Consider the following 22911-nt stretch of genomic DNA (forward strand, 5'->3'; position numbering starts at 1 on the left):
GATTTCTGGCATAATTTTAAAAGTAAGCTAAGGAGATTTTCAGGTGAAATTATCTGCAAAAAAATATCTTGGTGGGATATGTGTTGGAGAAACTTTCCATGGATGATTTCTAGTTCCTTTACTAATGGTCAAAAGTGAATGGACGGCAACTAGCTCCCTCCAGCGTCATCTTTTCCACAATTGTATCCGATCAAATTTTTAAGATATGTATTTTTTTTTCTTAAACAAAACTGAAATAATACAGCAAAGCTTCTGGGTTAAACTCACCAGAGCCCGTGGGCAAGGGTTGTAAGTTAAGCCCCTGGGCGTATAAGGTTCTTATAGAAGGAATTTTAAAGAAGTCCGAAGATGATATAACAATGCCTTCAAAGTTGACACAATCCCCAGAGCCCGGGTGCAAGGTCTGTAAATCATGCAAACTGTCCATTGTTAACACATAAGGTTTTATGGAAGGGGTGGTCGTATAGGCCTAGAAGAAGGCTTGTTCGATTTTAAATCATAAGTTCTAGTTCCCTTATTAAGAGCCAAGAGTGATCGGAGGCCAACCAGTACCTCACCCTCCATTACCTTTTTTCCTCAAATGCTTCTGATCAAAATGCTTCATTCTGAGATAACCATTTTGTTAATATGTAAGGTTTCATGGAGGGGGCGATCGCGTAGACTTTTTAGGGGACTCATTTGATTGGAAACAGAAAGTTCTAGTTTACTTTGTAAGGGTCGACAATGAACAAAGAGTAACTGCCCCCCCCCTCATTCTCTTTCTCTCCAAATGCATCCGATCAAAATCTAGAAATAGTTATTTTGTTCAAAATAGTCCAACAGTCGAATAATTATAAATTATGGGTTGACCTATTATCCACATCCCCGGAGCAAGGGCTTTAAATTTAGCAAGTTGCCTATTGTTATTTACTTAGGTTTTTTTTTTTTTTTTTTAGAAAAGGTGATCTTATGAAGTTTGGGGGCCATATTTGGTCGTAAATTAAACGTTCTACTGTCTTTATAAAAATCAACGGGCACCGAAGTGATGAAACGCCAACCAGCCTCCTTTTCCTATCCCTTTTTCTCAAAATACATGCAGTCAGAACTATGATATAGGTATTTTGTTCAAAATAGTCCAAAGGCCAAATAACCGTGCTTCCGGGATTAAAATGTCAAATAGTTATGGTTCTGGGTTCGAATCCCCTATCCCTGGGAGAAAGGGCTGTAAGTTATACTAGCAGCCCATCGTTAAAATATAAAGTTTTTATGGAAGGCGTGGTTGTATATACTACGGAGGAAGTTCGTTCGATCAGATATCGAAATTCATTCTACTCTTTTTAAGATTCGATAGTGATCAAAGAGTAAAAAGCCTCCCCCCCCCTGTGCCTTTTTTCAACAATTTATCTGGTCAAAATTTTGAAATAGCCATTCTGTTCAAAATAGTCCAAATTTCAAATTACTGTAACTTAGGGGTTGAGAAACACTCCATAGCCCCCGGGGCAAAGATTATAACTTATTTAATTTGACCATTATTAGAATATAAGGTTTACGTCGAGGGGTTGGTCGTACTAACATTGGAGGGGGCTCACTCGATCGGAAATTGAAATTTCCAGTTCTTTTTAAAGAGTCAAAAGTAATCCATGGGCAACTAGCCCACGCCCCACTTTCCCAAATGGCATCCGGTCAAAATTTTGAGATAGCAATTTTGTTCAAAATAGTCCAAAGATCAAATAACTATGCTTCCGGGGTTGAACTACCCAGCACCCGGGGCAAGGGCTGTTATGCAAGTTGCTTATTGTTACTTTTATACTTTGTTTACTTTGATACTTTACTTGACTGAAATACGGGTCAACTTTGATTTACGGGGCAAGGGCAGTAAGTTCCGCAAGTTGTTTATTGTTGCTTTGATACTTTGTTTGCTTTGATATTTTGATAATTTGTTTACTGTGATACTTTGATACTATATTTACTTTGATGTTGAAAAAAATTGAGTTTGAAATAGGGAATTTTGAAAAACTCGAAATTTTGGCAATCAAAAACGAACAGAAATTAATTAAAAAAAGCTTTCCTAAAAAGAAGTTTTTCAAAGAAAAGTAAAGGCCATATTAACCTTAAGATCAGCAGAAATAAAACCTACAGTAATTCAAACTCAAACCGACTTGAAATTACTGTTAAAGAATAAATGAAACCAAAACAAACAACAATTAAATAAACAATCATAGCAAACAAAGATGCAGTAAGTACAAATAAAAATGCATAAATAAATATGAAAACGATTAAAATTTAAATTGAATATGCAAATCAACCTTAAAACGAAAAAAAAATCACTGCAAACAAGAGTTTGGCTACTGTGCCCTTCCTTAACAGTAAAAGTATAAAGACTACTGCGTCATTGGCGCTTTATTAAAAATCATACGTGTCTTGAACATTCTTGGAAAGACCTAATAAAATTAAACTGAATATTTTATATGTAATTATATTAATTGCTGAAACCGCATCAGTTAAACATTTTGTTTCGCTGTAATCTTTATGTTTATTTTCAATGTTGTAGTAAGTATGTGACTGAGTCCTACTTAGTCGTCTTCTTACCTCTCCCAGACCACTCACCATTTTCCCAGGTGGTGGATAGGGGAACGCCTTACAGATATGTAGAGCACATCCATAGGAGGCATGAAAGAAGGGGAGGAGACCTAGCTCCCGGGGATCCATTATTGAAACTGGGACATCCTAGCCCGGGGGTCATAAATACAGGCATAGGAGGAGGAAGGCTGCTAAGACGTACACCGTATATGGACCACTGGCGTGTGGACACCTTCCCGTGGTTAAAAACCTTCCTCCAGCAATGCATCACAAGCAACACCAAACAGGAGGATCCCTTCCTAGAGGGACAACTGTGAAAGGAAGGTGATCCAGAACCATGGACAATGGCTTTCGCTAAGGGTAGAGAAGAATGGCATGCCGTTATCTTGACAAAGCAGCCACGAAACTCCTTCTCTTTTATATAATAATAAAATGGCGAAAAATAGAATAAGACCTTATGGTATTGCGTCCGGGGTAAAAGAGGGTCTGATATCTAGAGTTATAAATAGTAGAAATGATGATATTGTTGAAGATAATAATGATAATATTTTAACTACCGCGTCTGAGGCAACCGACAGTTATTAATTGGATTTGACGACTCCCCTGTCAGAAAAGACATCAATATTTACCCCAAGGACATCACTTTCACTTGGAACGCTAAACGCACGAACACTTGCTAAACCGAGAAAAAGGGATTAATTCTAAATGAAATCAACCACAACCGTTGGAATATTATTGGACTATCGAAAATCCACCTTCATTTAAATGGGATAGAAACCAGACAACGGCACCACCGTCACCACCTTGGGACAAAGCGATGGTGTTCAACGTCAAGGTGCTGGCTTTCTACTCTCGAAACGTGCTAAAAAATCTTTACTTGCCATAATTAAAATACGCCCAATTTAAAGGATCCATTGCTAACATGTTCATCATCCAAGTTTATGCCCCCGACTCCTCCCGGAGTGACCAAGATTCAGAAGACTGTAACGCCCAGCTCCAACACACCGTGGACCAGGAGCCCATGAAAAATATTCTGTTCGTGATTGGTGATTTTAACGGTATCGTCTGATAATAAAATGCAGGTTTCGAAGACGTAAAGAGCAAGTTTGAACATGGGCAACAAAACCTTAGGGGGGAAATGCTCATAGATTTCTATCATCATAACAAAATTTTCATTACCAACACAATGTTCAACATAGAGAACGCAGAAAAGTCACAAGGAAATCCCCAGACGGCCAAATTTCAAATATGATTGACCTCATACTAGTCCGCAAGCATTGGAAGTCGCCAGTACTGAATATAGCACTTTTACCTGGTTGTGATTTTGACTCAGAACATGTTCTATTCGTGTCAGAACTCCGTATGCGCCTCCAAAAGCTCCAACCACCCGAGAAATACTACCCAAGATATCGTGTCAATCTGCTAAAAAAAACATCGAAACAAGGAACGAGCATAAAACCGCTCTCTCGAATAAGCTGTCAAGCATCCAACTCACATGAGTCCTAACCACAGAGGAAATTGACCGTCTGGTTAATGAAAGCGCCTCAATCATCAGATAAGCGACCAATGAAGTCTTGGGAGTAGAGTTCCGCTCAGATGAACCGTGGATCACGCCTGAAATCGTCGATATCTGTGCTGAAAAACTAATCACGCCAACAAACAAGACCAACAAAGCCAGGACGAATACAAGAGGCTAAAACGTCTAGTAAAGAAAAAAATACAGCAAGCTCTGCACGAATACGTCAACGACAAGGACCATGAATGCAAACACGCCTTTAAAAAAGGTGACAGCTACTACATGCACAAAAAAGTTCGGGAGCTGTCGAAAAAGAAACTCATGGCAGCAAAAAACCTGTTAGATAAGCATTGACAACTCATCACAGATTCTGAGGAGAGGCGTGAACGCTGGAAGGGACACTTCTGACAGAAACTGAGCCCCACAATAGCCCCTGATTCATATATCCTACTGTCTTCTCAACTAACTCAGTATCCAGTAGATCGAAGTCCACTACCATTACGAGAAGAGGTAGTTGCAACTATGCAATCCTTGAAAAAAAAAAACAAATCCCCTGACCCGGATAGTATTCCAGCAGATATACTTAAACCGGGCCCTGAAGAACTTGTAGACACCTATCATAAAGTCACAATATGCATCTGGGAAACAGGCCACTTCCCCAGATCCTGGGCGAGAGCCATGATTGTCCCCCTTTACAAAAAGGGTGAAAAAGGTGACTGTAACATCTACAGACCAATTGGCATGACAAGCCAACCTGTGAAGGTCTTTACAAAAATCTTACTTGACCGACTAAAATCCCTGACTGACCTCACTTTAGAGGAATATCAGGCTGGATTCAGAAGAGATCGATCTACTATAGATCAAATGTTTTCCGCATGGAAACGGATGGAGAAATATATAGGGATTGCGAAAGAGCTGTTCTTACTTTCTATTGACTCTAAACAGGCTTTCGATTTAATATGGTGCAGCGGGCTTTGGCAGATACTTCTGCATTATGGACTCCCCAAAAACATGGTAGCCTTGATCAAAGACATGCATATGAATTTTGGTAGCCTGGTTCAGACGCCTGAGGGATTGACAGAAGAGTTCCAGACATCAGCAGGTATTCTTCATGGCTGCATCCTATCCCCCCATTTGTTTAATCTGTTTCTAAATGCAGCTTTGTCACTCGATAAAACCACAGACGGCGAATCCATTGTGGGGAAGTTTGTCGACTAATTAGCGTACGCAGACGACATCGTGAAAATAAACAGTCATGAATATATCCTCCAAACAGACACAAACGAGATAGTGTCAGCAACCGAAACCATTGGGATGGTTGTCAACACAACCAAAACAAAGGTCATATTTGTATCTAGAGTCTCTGGACCCAGAGCGATACAGCTAACCATAAAAGGAGAGAAAACTGAAAATCCAGAATCCTTCATCTGCCTCGGCAATATTTTAACCTCTAATAACGATTGCTCAAAATCAATTAGGTTTGGACTTGGCCCTGCAACCAGCAGCTTTGAGAGCCTATCATCAATTTGGAAAAGTAAGTTACTATTAAAATCACTGAAGATCCGACTCTTAACTCTTTCATAATCCCCATTGCTATGTATACAAGGGAAACTTGCTTAATTGAAGCTGATGATGATGATCAACGTTTAATCTCCGCATTTGAAACAAAATGCTCCCGTTGCATAGCAAGGGTCACCTACATTGACCAAGTATCCAATTAAGACCTCCGTAAACTCTTCTACTGCTCATACACTATCGTGGACCAAATTAGTAGTCATCAGCTCCACTGGCTTGTTCATATCCAACGAAAGTCATCAAATAAACTCCCAAAAATCATGTTTAAAGGACGGGTACATGGCACACGACCTTGTGGCCGACCCCGCAAGAGATGGTACGACAAGTTGAATGTCTAAAACCTCCCCCAACTCCCGCGTATAGCACCGTATAAAACCAAGTAACATTATTAATGATATTAATTCTTGAAAGCTCATCAGTTCAAGATTTTATTTCACTGTAAGTTTTATTTTTATTTTTACAAGCACAAAAAAAATTAAATTATATAATCTGTTTTCAGTAAAGCGCCAATGACGCAGTAGGCTGTAGACTTTTACAGTTACAAGGGGGGCAGTAGCAAGACCCTTGTTTGCTGGGATGTTGTCCGTTTTAAGCTTGATTTGCACATTCAATTTAAGTTTTGCTCGTTTAAAGATTTATTTACTCTTTTACATTAGTCCCTGTTGTATATTTGTTTTCTATGATTTTTAATCCAATTTCCGTTTGTTTTGGGTTTCATTTATTTATTGATGGTAATTTTTGGTCGTTTTGAGTTTGAATTATTATACGAATTCTTATTTCTGCTGATCTTAAGTTTAACATGGCCTTTAATTTTCTTTGAAAAACTTCTTTTTTGTAACGTTTTTTTTAAATTAATTCCAAAAAAACTTTTAACCGGTGATTGCAAGCCACTAGCACAGCAAAAATCTTCTTAGAAACTTAATCGGTAGAACACCTTTTCGAACTTTCTCAGAACTCCCTCGTGACTGTCTGCAATCTAGTTTAGTTAACTAGTAACTAGAGTCTTTTTACGCTTGTTAAGCGTTGCTGATAATAATCAGTAGAATGGTATGCATACAGAAAAATTCAATAAAGTTTACTTAGATAATTAAAAAGGCATGATGAACGGTTTATTGGATGAAAATCTGAGAAGGAGAAAAGAAGAAAAGGGTTGAAAGTCATTTGAACTGATCAAATAATTTAATTGAAAGTCTTAATGAAGTAAGTGGCGAAAGAAGGGGTGTGGTGGTGATGAGAGTTGGCCCCAGGTACCATCCTTGTTAGGTTGACAAAAAATTGATCTGAAAAGGTGTTTTTTTTCTGCGTTTCATTTTTACGAATCACTTTATTATCATCACGAAACGTAACTTTCAAAATAGTTGTCATTACCGTGTTCTATTTGTTTTAATATGGATCGCAGCGGTAGTAACTAGAATTAGCTATTTATTTGTCATGCAACTTTAATAACTGATTAATCACTTTGTCACATATAATAAAGACAGCTACTATAACAATGATGTTATAATAATGTTAAGAGGACTACTTTGTCTAAAAATACTATATTTTGTATATACTTTATTACGTATTCAGTATTTACAGTGCATTAATTCTATATAAAAATTTTCATACTCACAATTTACTTTTCCTTTCAATTTTTTGCTTCTGTAATGTGGATAATTTAAATGAGTTTTGTTAATCACATAATTTAACAGTTATGAAAAAAAAAAAAAAAAAAGGGTGTGGGCAAGTTGAAATACTGTCCGGATATTGGAAGAGATTTCTATGCCACTGGACGGACAGGTAATTATTATTAATGAAAATAACTTTCTTTGCCCTGTATGATGCTGATTTGGATTTTGTTGCTGTTAAAAATAAACCAGCCTAGCTGGATAATCTCTGTGCAGCTACTGGAGTAGCCAGAATAGATAGTAATTTTTATGATAAAAACTGTTTTCCATGCCGTCTGGGACGAATAGTTTTTTTTTTCCCCAAAGCCTATAGAGGAGTTTGTGTTTCATTTGGAGTTATCAGTATCAGTTTCATTATTATCATCAACATCCCACCAGGGTTGCCACCATAACAAAATAAAAATCACCAGTTTTTCACCAAGAAAATCACCAAAAATCACCAGTTTTTCACCAAGAAAATCACCAAAAATCACCAGTATTTCACCAAAATCACAAAGAAATCACCAAAATTTGGTGGTCAATAATGCTAGGCTTCACACTAAAAAGACGCGTTGGGTACCCTGAGATATTATGTTATGTTCTTCAATGGCAACTGCTCAAGAAGGAAGAAAATTTATACCAAAACTGCAATTCCAGCCAAAACTGAAATTGTGACCCTAAAATCCTGTTTCTGGACATAAACAACCTTTTTACTTCTTTAACTACTATTTTACTTTCTTTTGTCTTTACTTTGTAGAATCTTTTTTTTTTCTTTTTCCAGCTTTCCATTCAAAAGAATAACCACAATAATCCTTTCTTGTCCTCAAATCGAATTCTACAGTGAATGCAAAGCACAAAATGGAAATACAATATAATTGGCCAGAAAAACAATGAAAAAGGGCAAAGCATATTTCCTCTCTTTGTCTCAAGATTACTTTCCAACTGCAGGAATAATAAAACAGAACACCTATACTAAAGTTACTTCAGCCCCAAAGTCCAGCAAGCACAGGGAATGTGCATGATTTGAAAATAGTCTATAATACGAATATAATAGGCCAAAAGAGCAATATCAGACTTAACTTTAATGTAGCATCAACAATGAAACATTTCTAGTGAGGCTTGTCCCATGTCAACATTCTGCACATAAGAAAATCAGATGAAAATTTAGCTTTTAAACTTCTCCCTCAAGATTCCATTTACTTTAATGCTAAAGATTAATTTCTAAGAAAACTCCCATCAAAAACCTAGTTAGGCTAAGCCTAATCTCAGTCCTGATAAGGGTGAACTATACACATTTCTGTATGTATCATAAACAAGTAGGTTTGACAATAGCCTAAAGAACCAAAACCAAGCATGACAATTTTTCTATTTAGTGTTCAAGACACTAAAAACAAAATATATGTTGCTTTCAAAACCTAGACCTAATATCTTTTTTTTTTTTTTTTTTTTTTTTTTTTTTTTTTTTTTTTTTAAGTGCTAACAACTTTGGCGTTAAGAGCATGGGGTATCGAGAAAAAGTTTGGCGTGGGGTATCGAGGAGGGGCTGACCCTTCATATCTGGAATAAATCTGCCCAAAATTAATATGCAAATTGTGTTTTAATTTTTCATGCACGGTCAGCCAAAATCGAACCTGCATTAGTTGAAAAATGCTCAGAAATTAAATAAAAAAACAGTTTTTTAACTGATTGCTAAGAGTTTCAAGTTTTTAAAAATTCCTTATTTCAAAATCAAACTTTTTTAAAGAAGTCAATTTTTCATCGAAGTATCAAAACTGTTGTTAATGTAACAATATCAAAGTGAAAAAATAGGTATGAGTCAACCTCGGAGTTTTTAGTATCTGATGTTTGGACTATTTTTAACAAAATGGTTATCTCAAAGTGGTTAAGATACATATTAGTTGGCCTCCCCCAGGCCATTTAGCGTGTCACCAGGTGGCGATAGGGGAACGCCCTAAAGATATGTAGGGTACCTCCACAGGAGGCAAGGACCAAGGGGGGACCTTGTCCCTGGGGGTCCATAATAGAAACTGGGACACCCTCGCCTGGGGTTGTAAATACATGTGGAGGATGAAGAAAGCCCCTCAAATTTACACTCAAAAAAGGCCCACTGGTTTGTCCACAAGTCCCAGGAGCTACAAACCTTCTCCCAGTAATGGGTTAAATTGCATGGTACTGCAGATCCCCATCACGGGAGGATCCTCCTTAGAAGGACAGATGCGGTAGGGTGTAAGATCCGGGTCTATGGACAACGGCCTCTACAAAAGGCTGCCTCGACCCTTTCGGGGTACCTGCAAGACTGGGGACCTTGCGATCAACTTTATTCCTAATTGAGGATTGTCTCCCCTCGAGGAAATTATAGCCTTGTAAACAACACAGCATTCGCACGGGATTCCGACTAATGGATAACTTTCTGGGCTTGGTATGTTTTACGGGCGTCTTCGGGCTGAAAAACCTTTTCCTAGCTAATTTATCTACTATGGGTTGCCTCCACGTAGTAGCATAATATTTGTAGGCATGAATATATAATGAGTCGGAGGTAATAGGCTTGAGATTATCTGTGCAGGATTTCGACTCTTGTTGATAGAAGAGCATCGCCAAGTGCTGAAAAGCATGTTGTGACCAAAATGGGCCCAGGATTGCACAAAGCCCCCATTCATGGAGGTCCCAGGGACTTCTTGCTGTCCGGTTCTAAGCTGGCTTAAGCACTTCGGTTTAGACTTGAGAAGATATGTGAACCCCGTCCTGCACTGGTATCTGGGATCATTGCTTTTCCTGAGGCGAAAATAATTTCAATGATTTAAAAAACATGAAAATTGGAACTTGGAATGTTACGACGTTAAAAAATGACTATCGTATCGACATTTTGACTGACGAATTCAGACGATTCGAACTGGATTTATTAGGAGTTTCAGAAACCCATATCCCAGGGGTAGGAAGTAAGAAATTAGGTGATATAGAATTTGTTTACTCAGGCAGGAAGGATGGGGTACATAGACAGGGAGTAGGGTTCATGATGAATAAGGAAGTTGCCAAGTCTTGTTTAGGCTGGGAAGGTATTAATAATAGAATACTAATTGCTAGTTTTATGACTAAAAAGTTCAGGGTATCAGTTATAGTAGTATATCTCCCTCTAGAACCGACTGACGGAGATACTAGTGACTCAGATGAATTTTACTTACAGTTACAGGAACAAATAGACAGGGTCCCAGGTAAAAATATGATGCTTTTACTGGGAGATTTTAACGCCCAGGTTAGTAGAAATAGGGATAGATGGTACCCTAGCCTAGGTAAATTTGGTGTAGGAAAAGAAAACAGTAATGGATAAAAACTTTTGCAATTCTGTAGGTATAACAATCTAGTTATAACCAATAAGGTGTTTGGTCATAAAATGGCTCATAAGCTAACATGGTATTCACGTGATGGTAAGACGGCAAACCTTATTAATTATGTTATTGTAAACTCAAGACTGGCAGGATCAATACAAGATACTAGGGTATATAGGAGTGTCGTTATTGATGTTAAAAGTAAAGATCACCATCTTGTAGTGTCAAGGGATAATTTAAAGCTGAAATATCGGAAGGGTAACTACCTCTTGGGAAGTTATGATGTTGGTTGACTCCAGGATAAGAATTTGAGATAAACTTTCCAGGAACAGTTGAATACTAAACTTGAAAGTTTAAAATTTGATAATGTGGAAGATGGTTGGAATAATTTTAGAAAAGTAATTTGTGAAGTGGCTCAAGGTGTCTTAGGGAAGAAAGCTAGAACTGCAGCTAAGTGAAAAGTGAAAAAGCTTTATGTTTGATAGAAAGGAGAAAGGACTTGTACAAAAATTACCTTAGTGATAGTCTATATAAAAACAAAGAAATGTAAAGAAAGTAGAGAAAGCATTAAAACATGAACTAAGGAGGTGTGAAGTTGAGGCCATGGATAAAATTGCCGAGGATCTGGAAGATGCAGCTAGACGGCATAATAGTAAAATATTGTACTGGCATGTTAAGAAATTGAGAGGGAGTAGTCAATCCGGACTTGGCCCAGTTAAAGATAGGAATGGGGCCACAATTAGCGATAAGGAAAGAATTAAAGAAAGATGGGCAGAACATTTTGAGAATTTGCTTAACCGAGATAGTGTTAAAAGAAGAGATATAGAAGAAAAGAAAAAGTTTGTGATACATTGGATGTGAAGGAATATTTGTTTTGTGAGGAGTTAGAGACAGTACTAAAAGAACTAAAAAATAATAAGGCTCCAGGTGCTGATAGGGTGGTAAATGAGTTTCTTAAATATGGTGGCTCTGAGGTTAAAAATAGGCTACTGAAGATTATGCATATGATTTTTGGAAAAAGGGGAAGTATTTAGTGATTTTAGGAAAACCTTAATTAAACAACTTAATGAGAAAGGTGATAAAAGTGAGTGTGGTAGTTATCGAGGGACTAGTCTGGTCTCTGTAGGTAGTAAATTACTTAGTAATATGATACTTTTCAGATTGAGAGATGCTGTAGGCAGAGTTTTAAGGAAGAACAGTGCGGTTATAGAAAAGGTAGAGGTTGTGTGGACCAAATTATCACTCTTAGGTTAATAATTGAGAAGTGCCTAAGTTGTCAAACACCTTTGGTCCTCAGTTTTATAGATTATGAGCAAGCGTTCGATTCTGTTGATAGAAGTGCCTTTGTAAAGGTTTTATCCTTGTATGGTATACCAGAAAAATACATTAAAGTAAATAGTGCTATGTACGACAATAACACTGCTGCGGTTAAGGTAGGAAATGAGGTTAGCAGCTGGTTTTGTATTAAATCAGGAGTTAAGCAGGGTTGTGTTCTATTCCCCTTTTATATGGATTATTTGATGGACTTTGTCTTAAGGAGCACAGGAATGGCAATGGGAGACCACGGAATCAAATGGGGAGGAAAAAGTCTCCTGGACTTAGATTATGCTGATGATTTAAGCATCCTAGATAAAAGTGTAAGCAAAATGAATGACGTTCTATAGGTTTTGCGAGTTCAGGGTGCTAGAATAAGGTTGAAAATTAATGTTAAGAAGACAAAGTCACTAATGCTAGGAATAAGTGAAGATGAAAAGGTGAAGTTGGGTAATGAAAAGATTGATCTGGTGGACAGCTTCACTTACCTTGGTAGTATTGTCATTAAAGATGGCGGGAGCATGGAAAATTTCAATAGTAGAAATCCCAACGCTCAGGTTGGTTCTTCACTATTGAAAAACGTATGAACGAATTGAAAGTAAACTCCGAGAACGAAGAGTAGAATATTAGAAGCTACAGTGATGAAAGTGGTCAAATATGGCTCTGAAGCATGGGCGCTCCGAAAAGCGGATGAAAATTTACTCAATACCGCTCTCTAGGGCTATAATGAAAGAAAGGTTGAGGTGGCTAGGGCACGTTGTGCGGATGAAGGATGACAGATTGCAGAAGATTGTTCTTTTCGGCCAACCATCTAGGGCTAAACAGAAAGCAGGTCGGGTCTTCGTCTGGGGTGGGAGGACGTCATAAAGAATGATTTAAAGGAAATGGAAACATCCTGGGAGGGTGTAAAAAGGGAGGCTTTGAATAGATTGGGATGGAGGATGAGCGTGCGTAGCTGTGTTGGCCTCAGGCGGCTTGGTGCTGCGGTGAGTTGTTAGTAGTAGTAGTTATGTCCCTTGGAAAAAAAAAACTATTTTAGGCAGCTGAATCTATATTCATGTGGGACTATGTTTTCTTTACCTGAGAATTTTTTTTTTCGTTTCTGAGCCTCAATCCGTTTATAGCACACATGGCCCAAACAGGAAAATACACGCATGTATTTATAAATTCAAATTCGTAACTACGGAGTAGCCGATTGCCAAGCTAAAAGGATGCAGAAAAGCTCAAAATAACGCCATTCTTTAGAAATAACGAATAAAAACAAGACATAAAATATGAAAGGCAATGATTATTTCACCTCAGTAAGACAGTGGAAATTAATTATGCTTGGAATGTCAACCACTTTTGTAGAAAATCAGCAAAATTAAATGAAAATCACCAAAAATCAACAAATTAAAAAAAGTAAATCACCAAGAATCACCAGATTCAAGAAATCACCAGAAAAATCACCAGGAGCATGAAAAATCCCTAGATCAGGTGATAAACCACCAGTGGTGGCAACCCTGCATCCCACCCAATTATTAGCTCCAGTAATTTTAGTTTCATACAACACCTGATGTCATTGGCACATTTTGTTAGGTGTACCCCAGAAAAGAAGTCAATATGTGAATTTTCAGATGACTCACTGACGAACGAGACAAATAAATTTCCCTCCATAATTTTTCCCGAGATTTTTCTTGCTCATACGGAAGGTGAGACATTGTCTAACATTTGGGACATGAGGATTGAGAAGAATACTAATATACTATTTGGAGTTACAAGACTTCGGATAAAAAAATATTGATGTTGGCCTGAGACACGAAAACTTTTAAGATTTAAATAAGAATTCTCTTCATATCGTTGGTTTGTCAACGAACGACAAAAGGTCATAAATTTTTACATTTTGTAGAATTTGACACCACAAATTTATTGCGATCATTAAGGCGCCTATAGAAACGCAAAAACCGAAATTATGTTTTAATTTTTCATTCAAAAGCTAAATTCTCTTAAAGCTAATAAGTGGGGTACAAAGATCAGTCCTCAGCTAACATTCGTCATCTTCTGAAATGAGGTTTTGTCCTCCAGTCACTGTTAAGACTGGGAGACAAAACAAAGGAACTTCATAGACACTTCATAGGAAAGCCTTTTGCTGATAAAAATCTGATGTCTTTTTTGCACTAAGGTGGAATTTCATCTTGCGATCAAATCAACTTTGAGCGATCTACATTTTTGATTTAATAGCGTCATAAGCTCATAGCTATTAATTTTTATTCCGCCATGAACATAATCCAGATAAATAGCATCACACCTTTAGCTAATTTTTGTAGATGGCCTTTTTAAACTAAAATATTCAATTGAACAGAACGTGTTAAAATTTCTTTTAGAATTGTCATACCCAGTTATTTAAGCTCAGTTACACAATCTGAAAGACATATTAAGATAGTTTTGAAGGACCAGGAAAAATAATAAGGTTGATTGATAATTTTTTTTTGACTTCATGCCCTTTCTATATCTTTAATAGGGAAACTGATGCACTTTGCCTTTTGGAGGAAGTTTTTATAAATAGCATAGCCTCTGCCCTTTCCAGCCCCTCTCCATAGGAGCTAGATATAGCTTTAGGCTATAAACTTAACTAGGATTTGTAAATTTTAGTATGAAATCAGCATCATTTTGAATTATGAAGTAACTAGGATAGGCAAATTGGTAAATTTCTATGTGACACTCTAATCTAGCTAGGATAAGGGTTGCCACCGGTGACACTTTAATGTCACTTTTGACTCTTTTTTTTAAAATGACACTTTTTGGGACACATGACACTATTAGGACACTTTTTAGCAAAAGTGACACTTTTTTGCTAAGTAGCACTATTTTACAAAAAAAGAATTTTTTCAGACAAAACAACAGAAGGAAAACTGTCAATGTAGATATGCATCGATATCCTTTTTCTGTCAGTTAAGATTTTTATCTTAACTCCGCAGGCAGCAATTATTGGATGCAAGAATCTTTCTGTGTGGTGAAAAACATAAGCGTGTTTGTCTCTATCTGTGTGTGAGAAATGTTTATAATTTCATTCTTATCACTGATAAGAGTGAAGATCAACCAGTGATCTTTGATATGAAATACTTGGCAATGAAGAGGACAGAGACAGACATTTAACTGCAATGTGGTGGAGAAGCCTTCAATTGTTTTCAGTTGTTTAGTTCAACTATTTTGTGTTGTTGCAATAATAGTCCAGTAAATCTACAAAACCCTGGGACAAAATTGCAATATAATAGATTTTTACACCATCTTGTAGAAAAAAAAAATTCTGTACAACATATCAAAAGTCCATATGAATCCCCTGGGTGGAACAGGGTAAAAAAAACAGGGGAAAAGGGGGAAATTGTAAAAACTCAGGGGCAGATTTATTGTGCACTCGAACTTCATGTCTACTCTTTTTCTGTGTGGAGAAATTGAAAAAAGGAAGTTATGTTGTTTTATTGCTGGACTTGGTTTGATTTACCCCTTTAATGGGGGAGGGGGAAAATAGTATCCTCAAGAGTTGTGCAATATGGCTGGTCAAAATGTTGCCCCCAAGGTTTTTTGACTTGATGATTCCAAAAAACATGGTATTAGATTCGTATCTTACTTTTCTGCAGTGTTTTCACTATAGGGGAGACAATGCATCGGGCCTTCAGAGTATGTGGGCAGATTTACTTTGACTATATAATAGAAACATAAGACAAAACTAAATGTAAGAAATGAAACAAATCAGGGAAATTCGATAATCATAGCAAAAGATAATTACAGTATATTGAACTAAAGAGGATAAGATCAAGCATTTGTACTAAACATCATCTTCTTCATTGTTATCAACAAAAACATCTTTATTGGCAGTGTTTGCAAGCAAGTGTGCAAGGCAATCCATTTTTCCAACAACTACAGTGCAAACTGTCACAGTTGGAACAAGTGCAGCTGCAACAAATCACATTTAGCAGATGAGGCGGAGCAGGTCCAATGTCTGTCATGATCGGAGTGAGGTGTCTGTCATGTAATCACCAATCCCAGTCTTTTGGGTCGAGTTCTGACGCAGTATTATGCCACTCTATTATCTGATAGAAGACTATAAGAATGAAATTTTGCAGCTGATGGAGTTGGTGGAAGTCTCTCTGGGTTTACAAAAGTTGATGTCTTTGAGCTGTTCAGTTTTTCAAGAAAAACCCTGTACCTAGCTTTGCTGAGACCCTCCCTTTTCTTAGCCTTGTAGAACCACAGCAAAAGATTTTCACCGACTAGCTGGACTTCTTCCTTCTAAGAGCACGGATTAAGGAACACTTCACAGTTATTCCTAAATTCTTCATGGCTTTTTAGGAATGGCAGGACAGCCTGCTTTCCTATCCCAAATAAAAGGGACGTTGTGTTACAACCCAGAAGAGCATGGCCAACAGGAATATAGTGACAAACCTGTCCCGGCAATCTTTTTATAAAGTTGATGTGCCAGTATTTAGTTGACAGCGCTCTTGATTTGGTACTGCTTTTGAAGTAGAGATCCCTGGCTTCCAGAGGCAGGTTATGGAGGAGAAGGATTAATAAATCAGTGTCGTTTCCGACTACAGTGGTTACCACTTCCTTATCGGCATCAACACCAGTCAATGCAATCAGAACGTCTGCATGAAGGACAGTGAAGCTGGCCTGGACAAGCTTCTTACCAATAGCTCGAATAATTTACTGCTTGTTGTTGGGATTCCGCAAGAAGTCCTCCTTCTTCCTTTAAAGTTTCATACTCAGTGTGAAATCAACAGTCGTACACAGGATACCTTTTGTTTGTCTAACTTGGGTGACATCTTTGGTAGACAGACCTAAAGTGTAACCATCAGAGACGACAGAAGCATTTGAATACTCCTGTGTCACAAAGGAAACATAACTGTTGCAAATCTGTTCAAAAGTGCTTCCTGTTTTCCATGGAATATGCTGGAGCAGCCATCCACCATCAATCATGTGTTTTTCCAGCTCTTTCAGTAGGACGTTCACAGGTTCTGCCCTTGCTTATTTCCAAATAGCTTTTGCTAACTCCACTTTATCTGGCTGTCATGGCGGGCTTGACAATTCGAAAAGGGCAGTAGGATAGATGGAGAGTTTGAATCTGAGAGTTTCTTCCACATCCCCTCCAGCTCTAGTTGCCGCTGCTGCAAGACGTTGGAATAGAAGACTTATGTCAATTTGTATGTCTTCACTGTCAGCTTTGGAATGCCTTGATATGCCATTGTAATTGCATTGCTCTTACATTTGAATGTATAGCGATCGGCATCGGCGTCTTCTATTGACTTCAGAATTTATTTTCCTATCACCTTTGCTTCATCCTCGTTGACATCCTTTGCTGCTGTCATGCCATTCAATATATTGCTCAATTGAGTGCAGTTGTCCTAAGGACAGGACTACACATAAAAGCTACTGAAGCTTTTATGTCCTTTCTATCTCTTTCCATCTGAGCTGGTCTTACAGAAACGTGCTGGCCAGATGACACGTACTCAACGCTGGTGAGTGACTGCATAAGCTCATTAATGTCAGCTTGTACTGGCATTGACACTGTTCAGATCAACTTTTGCATCTAACTCATACCATTTCCTCTTGTGAGTCCCCCACTTGTTTTCAACATCCTTATTAGTACTTGCTCAATTACAAAGTTGGGAGGGAGCCCAGCCCAAAATTTATCGCTTCTTTGAATGACAAACATCCCATCCCTGATGTCTTTATACAGCTTCTGGTTACTTTCTTTCAGCTCCTCCATTTACTGAAGAAATATTTTCACCGACTTCGTTTACAGGTTGTGGCCTGCAGCTGCAAAGTAAGGGATCATCTCAGAGAGTTCTTGAAGATACTGCACTCAGTTTCCGGTTCGTTCTGCCAGGATGACCTTCTTAAGCACTCCGAATACTTCTGGATACTGAAGCTATATTTTAGTCCTTTTGTTCTACAGCGTGTTTTGAAACTCCCTCATTTGTGTTTGATGTACTATGTCTGCGTTGGATGCATCTTCGAGGGTTACTTCCTCATTCAGTAGAGCCATATATATTGCCAGAGCTTCTGCAAAATCTTGATGTCTTGCATGTATGTCATCTGTGCCATTGAAGCCATACAATTTGCAAATGAGAGTGATCTGCAATGCTGAATCTATAAGCTCATGCGCTTTCATGGCTCTTGAAACAGCTTTGCCACTAAGGATATGCTTAATAGTGTTACCGGCATATAGGCATTTGAGCACTTCTTTATTCCTGTTTCCATCATCAAGTGCCCAATTGCTCCAAGAAAGCTCATATGGCAATGGAGACCACTGATCATTGGAATTGCTGCCTTGAGAGGACTATCAACAGACTCAGCATTGATGATGTTCACCGCTTCCATGTACAAAGGTTGGCCAAAAGTCACAACTGGTACCATTCCGTGCTGGCGTGCTTTATCAGAAGTAAAATGTAAGGTTGTGTATACACAAGAAAGATCAGAGGGATTATAGTCAATCATAGGCAGAAAAACAATAGACGAGGCACCTTTGTGTGATCCGTGGTGAATTGCTAGCATATATCCACTCCATCCGGCCCGTTTTGTGTCATGTAACCAGCGTCCATGCCATAGTAGGTCAATTCCATTGATCTTGTCGTCAAAGGTGATGGTCGGTATGGGTTTGTACACATGACTGTTCCCCTGTTGGCTTCTGTTGTAGAAGAAGAAAGGCACTCTTCCAACCTGCTGGAGTATACTCGAAATCGTCATTCTTTCTTTGTACGAGACAAGCTATGGACGTCGGATGGCAGCAGTCTTTTCTGCACTGGTTGTGTATTATTTCACCGTCTTCAACTGCTATCTGTTCACCCTGTTGCACACTGGCCTCGTTGATCCAAAGAGCTCCTTTTTTTGTGATTCTGACACTTACACCACCAGTACAGATGCTGCGGCTGCAGAGCTTGCAACGTTCATGTTCTTCCTCCATTAATAGGGTGTCATATGAAAACTACAAACAAAACTTATTAGGCAAGAAAGAGGAGTTATTTGCACAAGCCATATTGTAGTCACACTTGTGGCTAAACTCAAACCTAAGCCCTGTTTCAGACACAAAAACAACCAATAAAGCGAATCTGTCCATAAGATTTGTGAGTTCAATACCTCTAATCAGCCTCAAGCCAGGAGCCGCAGTTTAGAATTTTCACCAATTGAGTGGCTCTCAGACATAGGACGTAAAGCGATGAAGCAAAGTACCTTAAGTTGCACGTAAGGTTTACCGCTTGTTCACACGTAAAAACAGAATTCAGGAACTGTACAATCAGCGTGATGCGTCGCACTTTCCAAGTTCCTGCTCTGCCTCTCCAATTTTTCACAAAAGTTTGAATTTACTTTACGATCTTAACGACCACTAGCTTTCCGCTAGAGAAAATTTCAAGCACAAAGAAAAATCGGCTCAGTTTTCACAATCCGCTCGGATTTCCACTATGTGTAAATGCACCATTAGTGAATCTCCAACGAACAGGAAAAGAGAGGCACCATGAAATAGGATATTAAACTCCCGTCAAAACTGGTCAAAACAAGAATGGTCCCCAGGGGACCATTCTTGGGCCAAGTCTCTTCAACTTATATATAACTGATGCACTCAATCTTCTCTCAAACCTCCTCACTCTTTGTGCTGATGATTCAAAACTTGTTGGTAAATCAGCCACAACCTCTGACCAGCAATCTATTAAAAATAACTTGGGATATTCTTGGGAGTTGGGCTGATACATAGCTCCTCTCGTTCAATGCTGGAAATGCCATGTAATCCACTTTGGCAATCATAATACACATCAGCAGTACCATCTCCAAGATAATCCCTTTTTTGCAGTCTCTGAAGAAAGAGATCATGGAGTCATTGTTGATTGTGAACCAAGGTTTAGTACCCATGCAAAATCTGTATTGTTGTCTGTGCTCCAATCTCTTGGAATGATCAAAAGAACTATTGCTAGCAGACATCCAAGTGTGTTTATGAAGCTCTACAGGGCACTAGTTCACCTGTGCCTAGAGGTTGGAATGTCCCTGGCATCACCTTATTTCAAGAAGGACAAAGAAATTCTAGAAAGAGTTCAACAAAGAGCAACCAAAATGGTTGAAGGCCTCTAACAAATGCCATACAAAGAGTGTTTACATAACTTGAAGCTTCCTATTCTTGCATACCAGAGGAAACATGGTGACATGATAATGATCCACAAAATTATTCTCAAAAATGTTCTCCCTAGTCTCCTTAAATTCCCCCCCCCCCAGAACGTTCTGTGACTAGAGGGCAGGCCAAAAAAATCTTCAAGAAACGCTCCATAGTCCAAGAAAGAAGCCATTTTTTCAGCCAACAAGTAACAAACTTGTGGAATCAACTCTCTGAAGATACAGTGGCTGCTGATTCAACAGGTGTATTCAAGAAAAATCTGGACAAAGGATGGCTATAGCAAGAATTCCTGTACCCTCAACCCAAATTTAGAAAACAACCCACAGAAAGGATGGAAATCCTTAAATTCACTCCAAGCTGCAATTTAAGGTAAATCACTTCTGGTGCTAATTGCATCTTGAGCCCTAAAAGGGCCCCCAAATATATTTCATATAAATATATATGAAATATATATTTATGTGATATATATATATATATATATATATATATATATATATATATATATATATATATATATATATATATATATATATATATATATATATATATATATATATATATATATATATTATATATATATATATATATATATATATATATATATATATATATATATATATATATATATATATATATATATTTGGTTATTGCATGCTCATTACTCATTGCTCAATGCTGCATGTCTTGCACAGTTTTCAACTTTTCAACAGTCAACACTACACTATAGTACAACATGGTAGCTTTCTGAACTGCTAGACTTATTTACTTATTTATCTGTAGGCTTTCCACAATGAATTTCAACCCAAGACGCCATTTTTGTTGTATGCAATGTCTGTGAAAATGCAAATTTCAAGTTTTATTAATCTTATGAACTACAATATATTAATTATACTTCACACTGACACCGGTAGTCTTATTAATCTCATACTTTGTTGCAGACACACTGACACTGACACAGCAATGAGTGACAGCATGGACTGCATGGTTTGTACGAGTGACAGTACTAATGCAATATTAAAACCATCTACAAGAAGTGAAACAGACATATGGCTCATCAGGCAATTGTCAGACACTCTGATTTCAACAAAACTCCTGTTGAAGAAGGAGGTCATGGCGCTATTCTACCACTACAAGCATTTGACAAACAAGACAGTCTGTGAAGCAGCTCATTCCAAAGCCAATGATGTTCTTGCAGTTTGGTTGAAGGCCCAAGAAACAAGAATATGTTCCAAGAAGGCCCAAGAAACATTTGGTAAACAAAATTCAGTGTCTTTTTAAGGAGTATGACAACCTGAAGAGAAATAAAGAGAACAAAGCTAAGTGTTCTGAGACACTGAAAAAGAAGGAAGAAGAGTGGAAAGTGGGCCTGGACATTTTGTTTGACTTCGCCCATGCTAATGTATTGGAGATGATACGTATTCAAGAAGACTGTGAGTTTCTGTTAGCACAACGGGAACCAGGACTCCATGGAAAGATGGGCAATATCAACAAGGTTTTAGAAAGAAAAAGAGCATCATCTCAGAAAAGGAAAGAGTACCATGACATAAGAATTGAGAAGAAGAGGCAAGAAAGAAAAGCAAGAGAAAAGAGAGTGACACTGGAATCATCATCTGACAGCAAAAAAGGTAAAAAAATTAAAGACCCCAAAACAGAAGATATAAAACCGTCAACTTCAACAAAACGTCAAAAAAGAGGATGAGTAACCATATTGGATGACAAAATTTCAGCCTGTCTGCATGTGGCTAAATCTAGTGACAGAAGTGCTGCATTACTTCTGTCAACAAGGTTTTAGAAAGTCGACAAGAATGTCGACAAGGTTTTAGAAAGAAAAAGAGCATCATCTCAGAAAAGGAAAGAGTACCATGACATAAGAATTGAGAAGGATAGGCAAGAAAGAAAAACAAGAGAAAAGAGAGTGCCACTGGAATTATTATCTGACAGAAACACTGACAGCAAAAAAGGTCAAGAAATTAAAGACCCCAAAACAGAAGATATAAAACCATCAACTTCAGCAAAACATCAAAAAGAGGACCAGTAAGAATATTGGATGACAAAATGTCAGCCTGTCTGGATGTGGCTAAAGTTAGTGACAGAAGTGCTGCATTATTTCTTGTTCTGACTCTGCAACAGCTTGGCCATGATCCTGCTGAATACAATGTCAATTGCTCTTCAATTCACAGAGACAGGATGATGCAGCGCCAGATTATAGCCAAAATCTACAACAGGAATTTAAACTAACAACAGTTTCTCTAACTATTCACTGGGATGGAAAACTCCTGGAGGATATATGCAGCAGACAGATTGTTGGTCGCCTTCCAATTTTGGTCTCCAAAGCAGGTGTAGATCAGCTTCTTGGCCTTCCAAAGCTAGCCTTGGGAACTGACCAAGCTTCTGTGGCAGCAATTTTTTAAGCAGCTATGGCTTGGAGCGTTACAGATAATGTAAAGTGCATGTGTTTTGACACCACATCTGTCAATTCTGGTCCAAGAAATGGTGCATGTATCCTTCTGGAACAAAAACTTGACAAGGACATGCTTTGGTTTGCTTGTTGGCATCATATCTTAGAAATAATCTTACAAGCAGTGGTTTTTGATTGCCTTGGTCCAAGCAAAGGCCCAGAGTTAACAGTTTTCAACCAGTTTAAGAACACCTGGCAGTTTATTGACAGAGCAGACTTTCAGACTGCTTCATCAGACAAGTGCATGTTTACTGCTGTTTCACATGTTGTCACAGATATCATAGCATTTTCTGAAATGCAGACACTAGCATATCAACCCTGTGATGATTACCATGAACTTTTAGACTTGACAATCATATTCCTTGGTGGCATGCCATCTA

General features: G+C 38.0%; 1 long non-coding RNA gene across 2 annotated transcripts in view; it reads left to right on the forward strand.

The window, feature by feature from the left end:
• Nucleotides 1-14256: 14256 nt before the first annotated feature.
• LOC148949766 (uncharacterized) overlaps nt 14257-22911 on the forward strand; it is a 107440-nt gene continuing 98785 nt past the window's right edge. For both annotated transcript variants that reach the window (XR_016142098.1, XR_016142097.1), the window contains exon 1: nt 14257-14382. This is a non-coding gene — a long non-coding RNA (uncharacterized LOC148949766). The remainder of the gene's footprint in view (nt 14383-22911) is intronic.

Source organism: Artemia sp. Qi Xiang Cuo, chromosome 8 (genome assembly GCF_049724085.1).
Source record: "Artemia sp. Qi Xiang Cuo chromosome 8, ASM4972408v1, whole genome shotgun sequence".
Lineage (NCBI taxonomy): Eukaryota > Metazoa > Arthropoda > Branchiopoda > Anostraca > Artemiidae > Artemia > Artemia sp. Qi Xiang Cuo.